This window comes from Anabrus simplex, chromosome 2, assembly GCF_040414725.1.
Source record: "Anabrus simplex isolate iqAnaSimp1 chromosome 2, ASM4041472v1, whole genome shotgun sequence".
Taxonomy (NCBI): domain Eukaryota; kingdom Metazoa; phylum Arthropoda; class Insecta; order Orthoptera; family Tettigoniidae; genus Anabrus; species Anabrus simplex.
In genome coordinates, this window is record NC_090266.1 from 1,030,834,146 (window position 1) to 1,030,845,259 (window position 11,114).

Below are 11,114 nucleotides of genomic sequence, written 5' to 3' on the forward strand. Positions count from 1 at the left end.
TGATTGATTGATTGATTGATTGATTGATTGATTGATTGATTGATTGATTGATTGATTGATTGATTGATTGATTGATTGATTGATTGATTGATTGATTGATTGATTGATTGATTGATTGATTGATTGATTGATTGATTGATTGATTGATTGATTGATTGATTGATTGATTGATTGATTGATTGATTGATTGATTGATTGATTGATTGATTTTCTATCCTTGACCACTGAACACCAGTCACTTCCCTGAATTCTTGAAACCATCTCCGTGGTGGAGGTTCTCTGGTTCTTTTTCCTATCCTGGAATCGCATATTGTTGCCGTTTAAGTCCATCTATCTTGATGCATCCTGGTCATTGTGTCCACTCCAAGTCCATTTAAGAGACCTCGCTTTTTTGTGTGCAGCCTCCATACCACTTCTTCATAGTTCTTCATTCCACACTTTGTCAGTGAGGTAAATTCCCAAAATTCTTCTCTCCGTTTTCCGTTGACACACTTGTATTTCCTTGATCTGCCTCATATAGAACTGCAATGACGCAACTTTTCAAAAATTCTAACCTTTCCTGAATGTTAATATATTTTTATAGGAGAATGGATTTTAGGACCCAGATTTTGCCCCAGGCAAGTCGTATCCTTCTTTGAAGTTCCTTGTCTACTTTCATTTTCACGCTAACTGTTTGGCCCAAATAAATATATTCTCTGCAGTAATCTATTGGAGTGCCGTCCACTACAACAAGTGACTCAGTGGTGCTGGTCATAACTATGGTCTTTGAAGGGTTCAATTATTAACCAATTTCCTTATTTATTTCGGACAATTCGGCAAGCATTTGTTGATGTTCTCTTGCGGTTTAACAAATAACACGATATCGTCTTTGATTCTGAGATTGGACAATTTTCTTCCGTTAATCTTGATTCCCCATCCTTTCCTTTTCCAATTTTATTTCTTTAATACCCGCTCTAGACTACATGTAAAGTGTTTTTGGGAAATGGAGGCTCTTTGTTGGACCCCTTTCTTTGTTCTGAAGATTTCTCATTCGATTTCTGACCTCACTTTCGTATTTCAGTTCGTATACATTTATTTCCAATCAGTCTTACATACCTTGGATGTATGGCAATATCTTTCAATGAATCCAAGACACTAAGGCGTTCAACAGAGTCAAACGCTTTCTTTTAGTATATAAATGCCAAAGTTGAATTTCTGAGATTTTTCAATTACCTGGTTTATTTCTTGTAAGTGCTCTACAGTGCTGAATTGTGTGCGGTAGCCTGCTTGTTCTGGTGGTTGGTGTTGATCCATTATTTCTGCCAGCTTTTCGTCAAAATTTTCATAAACAGCTTATACAGGGCTGATAGTACTCTTATCGACCTATAATTTTTCAGATCATCTCTATTTTCTTTCTTACGAATGACAATCATGGTACTTGTATGCCACAGGTGAGGTATCTCTTCAGTTTCAAGAATTATGTTAAATAGATTGGTTATGCTTGGGATCAATTCTCCCTTTTTCCACTTCATGCATTGGTTTATTATGCCTTCTTCTCCAGATCTTTTGTTATTTTTGCGGTGTGCTATGGTGTTTTCTACTTCACTAACTAGAATTGGTTGTAGTTTCTCCTCATTTTTTTCCTTTTGAAGATTAAGGATCATTGTTGAGATACTATCGTAAAGATGCTTGTAATAATTTGTGGCAGCTTTAATTATTTCGTATCTAGACTTCATGGTGCTTCTGTTTGTGTCTTTTGTTCCAAGCATCCAATATTTTCCATTTCCCAGTTCATTCTTTTTGTCGATCTGGAGTTTTCTGTAATGTTCTGTGTTCGGTTGATACTGTATTCACGTAAATCATTTCTTACTTCCCTCTTAGTTCTCTTATCCATTTCTGAGTACTCTTCTATCCCTCTTGCTGATTCTTGTACTAAACTTTTTATCACTTCTCTTTGTTCTATTAGTCTGATAGTGTTGCCAGACTGTTTGTGATTATTTCTTATTCCAGGTTTGTTAGAGGAAACTTCTTTTTCAGACTGAAGGATGCGTGACTGCAAATGGTTGTAAATTCCTTGCACATAACAATCTAGTTCCTTTTGCATCTGTTGAATTTTATTTTTCAGCACGCATCAACTCTATGTTTGTATGGTCTCTTGACACATCTTCCGTTTTCTCGAAGCCTAAGTGTTTCCCTTAACAATCTCTGATCTTAATCGAATTTGAGCCCAATTATCACTTGTACATCCATGACGCTATCTCGGATGTTACTTAATATAAAGTCTATTTCATTTTTGTAATATCATCAGGAGATCGTCAAGTCAATATTGCTGATGGGTTCTTTTTACCATATGATGATGATGATTGTTGTTCAAAGGGTCATAACATCTACGTCATCGGCTCCTATTTATAAAATGAGTTTAAAACGTGTAAATTATGTTCTTCAGCAAACTGGATGAGTAGTTCCCCTCTGTTGTTCCTAGTTCCTATGCAATAAGGACCTACGAGTACCCCTTCTTCATTTCTCACCTCTATTTTAATTTAAAGTCACCCAATCTCTATATCTAGATATTGTTCTATCCAATTCCTCATAGAAAGCGTTCCGTCTTCTTCTAGGCTAATTTCTGTTGGTGAGTATACTTGTATAATTGTATCAGATACTGTACTGATTTTCACACTAAGTACTGCAATCCTTTCACTTATTCCAATAAATTCCTGAGTACAGTGTTTAAGATATTTTTGTATTAAAGAAACCCAGCACCTTTGTGTCCTTTCGTCTGCTTAAATAGTATAGAATTTTACTATTAGCCTTTTCTACTATAATTTCTCCCATTTTCCTTATCTCACTTTATCCTAGCATAATAAAATTTATTTTTGTAATAGTATTATCAAGTTTCATTTCTCTTTCTATTGTTCTTAATGTTCTGACGTTTAGAGTGCCCAAGTAAATGATATATTTCACATTGACATTCTTCTAAGAGTTGTCTGTATTAGTACTTCGTCCTCCTGGTAGCCTTTCGATCACCAATGCAGTATTCCCATTTATTTGGATTTTCTGGTAACCTATCTTAACTGTTCATCCCTTATCCTTTACCTTTTTGGCTTAATTACGTAAGGCAGCCTGGATTTGCCTTTCTTCCTTAGACATATCCTTTTCTACGTAGCAGTCATTACCCATTAGCTTGGGTTTGTTTTCATCGCCATCAGCTTATCCCGAAGTTATTCATTCCGAATACATTCATACTTCTGCCCTTCCAGTCTTTTCCAATAAATCTGGCTTGTTCGTAGTTGTTATAAATTTACATTATTTCCATGTCTCTCCTCTTTGCCCTTAATTTCTCTGTGAACTGTTGATGTATCTGTGTAAATTGTACAGGCAAGTGATAACGAATATCCTCTATGTAAAATGGATCGCATATTAACACATACGAGCCTTGAAGGTGTGTATTTCTAGACACATAGTGCCTTTCTTTCAGACAAGTTGTCTTCACCTTTTCCAGTTACTGTAGTTGTTTCAAGTTCAAATGTGGCCATACAATTTCCAGATCACATGTGACAACGGGTGAGACTTTCAGGTCAAATAGTTTTAGAGCTATTTTGATCGAGAGTTTGTTCAGATTCTTTTATGGCTCTAATTGCTGCATTTATTCCAGTGGCACAGACTTTGGGGGGCCAAGGTGCTTTCTGCCCCAAAAAGAATATATAAGGGGTCAGAGTGCCATTTTGCCGCCCCTCCACCAAAAAATTCCCCTAAATGTTAAGTTCCCTTAAAACGTGGAGTTCGGTAATCTTCGGAGCTCCGGACTGAGTGACTCAGGCGGTTGAGGCGCTGGCCTTCTGACCCCAACTTGGCAGGTTCGACCCTGGCTCAGTCCGGTGGTATTTAAATGCTCAAATACGTTACCCTCGTGTCGGTAGATTTACTGGCACGTAAAAGAACTCCTGCTGGACTAAATTCCGGCACCTCTGCGTCTCCGAAAACCTTAAAAGAGTAGTTAGTGGGACGTAAAGCAAATAACATTATTCATGAGGTATATTTTTGGCTTATGCCGTGTAATTAATTGTAAACCCACTCTGCGCGTTTCGAAAGGAACCTTGCCTTTCTTCATCAGGAGACAACAGAGAAATGAAACGACGTATTAAAAGGTTGCTAGGAGAAAGCAACAAGGAACTTGAAATGGTGCCCTAAGATGTAAAAGGGACGCTATTTTAGCCCCATGCTAGAGACAACGAATGGCAACAGCAAAGCATTACTCTCTGATGGTTCTGATAATAGGTAGCCATGATTCACTGAGGTTGTAATCTGTATCGCGGTTGAAATTATCGGGGTGTTTACGTATTACTCTCAGCTCTGCTGCGGGATGGGTTGAAATGCGCTGATGAGCTTATGGAGCTCGTGCTCATCATGTTATTTTAGCTGCTGGCGCTCGTGGCGGTGACTTGTGTAGTCTTTCAGGGGGACGGTAGTAGCTTGTGCAACTACAAACGCAGGAAAGAATTGAATGTTCAAATGTCGTCTCTAGATATTTGTGTAGGACTTCGATAAGTTCAGTGGGATGCATCTTATTTCAGAGCTTCTACTTTAAAGAAGACTGCAAAAAGCTGTGACAGTCATCACATACTACAAGCAAGAGAAACGTTGGGAGAAGAAATAACCTGCTGGTGTTTGAGAGAAACAAATATAGTCTACATCAGCCGCCTTATGCTGTTAAAATTAAAGTAAGCATATGTTTTCTTTTTCTCTAGCATAATATTTGTATCTATTGCAGTTTTAATTGTTTTTACAATTATTTACACAAGATTCGTCTTTTTACAGACTGATTGCGGTAAAAAGGTTAAACAAGATGAGTGCGATTGCAAAGCCGGACTTTCACAATGCTGTAAACATATTGCTGCATTGTGTATTTATATCAATACTGAGAGAGATCCTTCCTAGACTTCTTCTTGCAACAACGGGAGAAACCTAAGAACATTATTGCGAAGTATTTTAAAGGAGGAAATGTAGAAGAAATACTAAATGGACAATCAAATAAGCGACCAATTTATTACGCGTCGGAAAGTGAAAATGTTGAATCCTTAAGTAAAAAAGAATCATATGAACAAATTAAGGCCATAGACTGTGCTTTCTCGAAAATCTTGAAAGCAGAGTGTGAAGGTGAATCTTTCTATACCTCCACTTGCATAGTTCAAAACATAGTTGAAAGCGCCGTAGAGCTAATGGACCTCTTATTTCAGTGTCTTAACCAGTCGTCATAAAATTAGCCATGATTTAGATGCTATGTTGTGAATAATTTGCCTGGTGGTAACATCACTAGCTTCCACAAATTATGAGTGCATGTTGCCAAATGATATTTTGAAATTTTGTTATGAAAATGTTAAAGTAACAAATTGACAGAATCATGCAATTGCAGTTGAGACAAGGGAACTATCTTTATGTCCTCCCTGGTTCCAGCAAAGGAAGTTAAGCATTACGGCCAACCAGAATGTACATCAGATCAAGACCCTACAGAGTGGAGATTACGAAAGGCTGACATTAACGTTTCTTTTATCTAAGAATTGAAACACTCCTGCAGTGAGATATGGCAGAGCTAATGAACGGAAGGCACTTGAGGAGTACTGCTTATTAAACGATTGCCAAGTGTGGTTCAACTCGGGTTGTTTATAAAAGAACAACCACCATGGTTACGTTACAGTCCAGATGAAATAGTGGTAGGTCAAGATATTGTTAATCTTCTCGAGATTAAATGCCCTTATTCGTGTCGAGAAAACCCATAGTTGAAGACAAAAGGTGCAATGCCCCGTATTTATATATAACTACTGATGGTAACTTAAAGCTGAAGGAAGCTCACGTTTATTATCAGGTACAGGTGTCAACGTACATTCTGAACCTTCACAAATGTGACTTGTTTATGAATTCTCCAAAGGGAAGTGTTAAAGTGAACATTTTCAGAAAAGATGACTTCCTTTCCAGTACTATTCCTTCAGTAGAGAAAAATTTTATTTTGAACATTACCTTCCATTAATATAGAAGCTACTATAACTATATTCAAGTGTGAATTATCACTAATCGGATAATGGCTGATGTAAGAATTGTATTTCTCAATACTGAGAATTTAACATGAAAAGTTTAATATATTATGTTAATAGCATAATTTAAACACTAATTATTTTCCTGTTACAAATTCCATTACGGTACCGAATTTTATGACAATTATTTGCGAAAATATTTAGTAAGCATAACTAAAAATAGTCTTGTGATTTAGTTATTGGAGAATTGAAGTTTACCAAGACACCTATGATGTGAACAATTTTGTCTATATGAGGAAATAAATCCATAGTGAGTTTGTTGCTTAATAATCTGTAAATATTAATTCTCTGAATAGCTCTTTCAGCATGAATTCTTACTGATGCAATATCGTATGTTGTTTCAACTTTTTTAGCTGAAAACTGAGGATTGAACGCAAAAGGTGGCGTTAGCATTACAGCGTTTCTGTTTTCAATACAAGTCATTATATGTGGGAATCCTTTGCCCCACATAACTATATCTTCTGCCTGAATAAAGTTTAATATACCGGAATTAACTGTGATGTAGCTGACAGTCGCTCTTCCACCATAGCATTTGGATATTAAAGGAATGTCACCTGATGGAGCAATGGCAACAAGAAATTTGACTGTAAATGAATTCTTATGATAAAACATTACGATTCTTTGACGAACACTGTTAGGTCTTTCACAGGGCAATTTATAATGCACGTGCAATTTTCAAGTGTTTTTAAGAGTATTAGGCATTTTGCTCTTGATAGTGGATCATTGTGGCCAGAAAAACCTCCCCTTTGTTTTATCAAAAATATGATGGAGAGCGTATTTAAAAATAGCAGATGGTGTAGTCCTATGACAGTTAAAAATTAGGCCTAGAGCGGTGAAACTAATATCAAGTTTACATTTCATTAGCAGTAGAAGCAGCATGTTTTTTTAAGTAAATGTACAGTTCTGATGAACAGAGGGTAACAAGGATAACAGGATATGAAACACTGCAAACTTAACACCTGCTATTTCAAGAAGATGCTGTTCCTTGTCTTTCACGGACCTGTATCCATGAAATGTATATTTGGTGTCCACGAAGTCCACGTGAACACCACAATCTCTCTTAAAGTAAGAGTCAGTCGTCTGTTTATGCATTCGAGGCATTGGCGAATTTGTTTGAACTTTCGCTTAACAATTATTTTTCAGAGCAGAAAATAACACGTTCACACTGGTTTTGTTACCATCGGCGGTCATTACTTCAGTCTGCGTGCTTGAATCTCTGTATGATTTCGAAAAATCTTCCGAGGTACTAGTTTCAACATTTTCATGTCTCCGTTTTCGCCTCTTGTATCTACCTAGCAGTCACTCGGTGCTCTTCTTGCTGACGTACGATCGAAACTAGCGGTTTTAAAAACAATCTCGATACATAACCAGGACTGTCAGGATCTCTCGAAGGCATTCCATTCACAAAATGCCGACTACAAACACGCGAGTTATTCGTGGGTTTCCATTGTTTACCATCACTAGTCCCTCGTTTCAGTGCCGCAATCCAGGCATTTCTTCTCATTTCACGCTTCTTTTTATTCGAAAACACAAAAAACTTAGTTCCAGGAGGACAGTTAATATACGTGAAGTTGCAATCAACCACAGAACATTTTTTCTACTGTTTCGAGAACAGTATGAACAGTATAAACAAGACCAACACTGGCACAAGCACTCGACTGCGAATTCCCCTGACTGTTTAAGTGACTTGCCGCCAGAGCGTAGCACCCATCATGCGCACGAGGTCTATACCCAGAGAGTCCAGTGAGCTCTCGCTAATGGGCTTGGGAAGGAGTGGGGTACTTCCCTTCAAACGTTGGTTAAGCGATGAGTTGACGGGTGACTCGAGTTGACTGACAGCTACGACAGCTACCTGAACTTCCTACAGTTTCCGTAGAAGTAATCGATGCAATTAACATGTTATACATGTACAGTCAAAAGAGGTGCGGGATTGCGAGTTGTAGAAAGATATAAGTTCCGTAAGTGTGAGTTAACACAGTGCGGCCAGAACTGGGGGTATTCGAGCAAGCCATGTTCAATGGTAATAACTTTCTGTTATGTAGGTCTCACAATCACGAAGCATCTCGTACGATCAATCGAGAATTCATTTCGAACCGTGTAAAAAGGAAGGTGCGTGACGAGATATGTGAACGTCCATTGAAGTTACAGAAGTCCATTCACCCACTCTGCCAAGAAGGAGAAAGATTCCCAATCGGTAGATCGATTCTGAAGGTAATTCAGCAGAGCAGTTTGATTCAGTTGAACAAACCTACATGTGTCCATTCCTTGCAATCTTAATAGATACCAATGTTAACTGTTTGGCTTCCCGTTTTGATACATCTTACAAATTCTTGCTTGAATTTGAGCAGTTTCCACGTAAGAGTGATGCAAGCAAATAAAATATTTCTACAACTCCATGAAGATGATGTAGATTCGAATCGTCTTTTGCTTCACAGTGGAATGTTTCATGAGTCGTTGTTGAATGAAGGAAAAATAATTTATGAGTTAGAGGACAGTACCAATCACTTCAAGAAAGTAGTTCATCTTAAGGATTACTGTTACTCTAGTTGTTTCAATTTCGAATGTGGCCGTACAATTTCCAGACCATATGTGACAACGGGTGAGAGTTTCATGTCAAATAGTTTTAAAGCTGTTTTGATAGACAGTTTGTTCGGATTAGGTATGTAATTTATGGCTCTGTTCAAGTTCTGAAAAATAGTGATGACAATACCCGCGACAACTTCAATAGCTGAGAGGTCCTTCTCAGGCTTCAAAAGACTTATTTCCGTACAACTACAGGACAGCAGAGATTAAAATTAATTGAGCCTTCTGCATATAAGCCTCCACTTTTTTTTTGCAAGTTGCTTTACGTCGCACCGACACAGATAGCTCTTATGGTGACGGTGGGATAGAGAAGTACTAGGAGTGGGACGGAAGCGCCCGTGGACCAGCACTTTGCTTGGTGTGAATATGGTAAACCACGGAAGACCATATTCAGGGCTGTCGAGAGTGGGGTTCGAACCTACTATCTCCCGAATGCAAGCTCACAGCTTCGCGCTCCTAACCGCATGGCAGTAGTATAAGTGGACAGTTCGGCGGCACCCGGTACCGGTGCCCACATAGACGAGGCCTGATCCAGTGAGTGACGTCACAGCGCGATGCGGGCTGCTAGGGAAGAGCGTGCTCGTAACCTGACATGATCTTACGCTGGCTACGAGTGCAAACTTAACTTTACAGACCACGGGTTTGACCCTAGACCTAAGGGAGTTAACTGTAGAGACCCTCGTTCGAAGCACATGTACAAGCTTAACCTCACAGCTCCTGGAGTCAACCCTAGGATTAAGGGTGTTAGCTTTACAGTCCCAAGTTTGATACCCAAGACTGCCAGCTTAACTCCTAAATGCCACCGTGATTATGGACAAGAGTGCTAGCTTAACCTAACAGGCACGCATTTGACGCCAGGCTTAACATTACAAGGGCGTTACAGTCTCAAGTTTCGGATTCGATCCCGGGCTTAACCTAACTAGACAAGATGAGACATGGTCCAGGGGCTTCTGGAGCTGAGTAAGTTCGATGCCGAGTCTCACAGTATAACAGTGTAGGCTTAACCTTACATGATGTTAATAGCTAGGAGTGCAGATTTAGCCTCACGCTGACCAGGCGTTAACCTAACCAGTTGCCCTTCCTTACACCACCTCGGACATAACATTACACCCTACCTAATTGTGCATGCTTAACCGGTTGCCCTTCCTTACACTAGCTAGGGCATAACATTACACGCTGGCTAAGAGTGCTGGCTTAACCCCGCCCTGACCAGGCGTTGACCTAACCGGTTGCCCTTCCCTACAACTGGCTAAAGTACAGACTTAACCTTCCGCTGAACACGCGTTAATCTAACTTAACCTCCCCGTAATTAGAGCTGAAATTGGAACAAGATGGTGGTTATGAGGTTTAATACCTATGCATTATTCATAGGGTTATAATGTCGGAAGGTGACTTCGGGGCTTAGAGCTAAACCAGGAAGAAGAAGATGGCGACTGTACATGGGACTAGGGAGATGATGTAAGGCTTAATATATGTACTTTATTCATATTTTCAATGTCTGGAAGTTGGACTTTGGCGCAAAACGGAGATCGAGTCTGGGACTCCCTTGAACTAAGAAAAGAACTACTGCGCTACTAAATTCTAGCACTTCAGCGAATCGAAAAGGTATTTAGTTGGATGTAAAGCCAATATTATTATTAATGCTGGGGCTGTACCTTAATTAAGGCCACGGCCGCTTCCTTCCAACTCCTAGGCCTTTCCTATCCCATCGTCGCAATAAGACCTATCTGTGTCGGTGCGACGTAAAGCCCCTAGCAAAAAAAAAATATATTATTATTAACGTTTGACCCAAAGAGATCAAGTCTAGGACTCCCTTGAACGAGAGAAGAACTACTGCAGGTCTAAATTCCGGCGCTTCGGTGTATCTAAAAATCAGTTAGTAGGACATAAAGTCAATAGGCCCTAATATTCTTAATATTTGACCCAAAACAGAGATCAAGACATGGGGCACCCTTGAACGAAAGTAACATTTAGTCAAATAATCTAACATACACAGACATCGAGTCTAGGACTCCCTTGAGCAAAAGAGGAACGGACATCGAACTTGGAACTCTCTTCGACTGAAGCTCAACATAACCAGGAAATCGAACACTACATTTTTTCTTGAACCGAAGACTAGTGTAACCTAACAACTCAATCCACTACAGAAAAAAGGAATGCTGAAAAAGTATTATGAAGCGAACAATGTCGCGTCTCAGCAAAATTATTCCTGCAAGGAGCAAGGGTTACTAAAAAAAAAACCAAACCCCATGGCACTACAGCCCTTGAAGGGCCTTGGCCTACCAAGCGACCGCTGCTCAGCGCGAAGGCCTGCAGATTACGAGGGGCCGTGTGGTCAGCACGACGATTCCTCTCGGCCGTTATTCTTGGCTTTCTAGACTGGGGCCGCCATCTCACCGTCAGATAGCTCCTCAATTCTAATCACGTAGGCTGAGTGGACCTCGAACCAGCCCTCAGGTCCAGGTA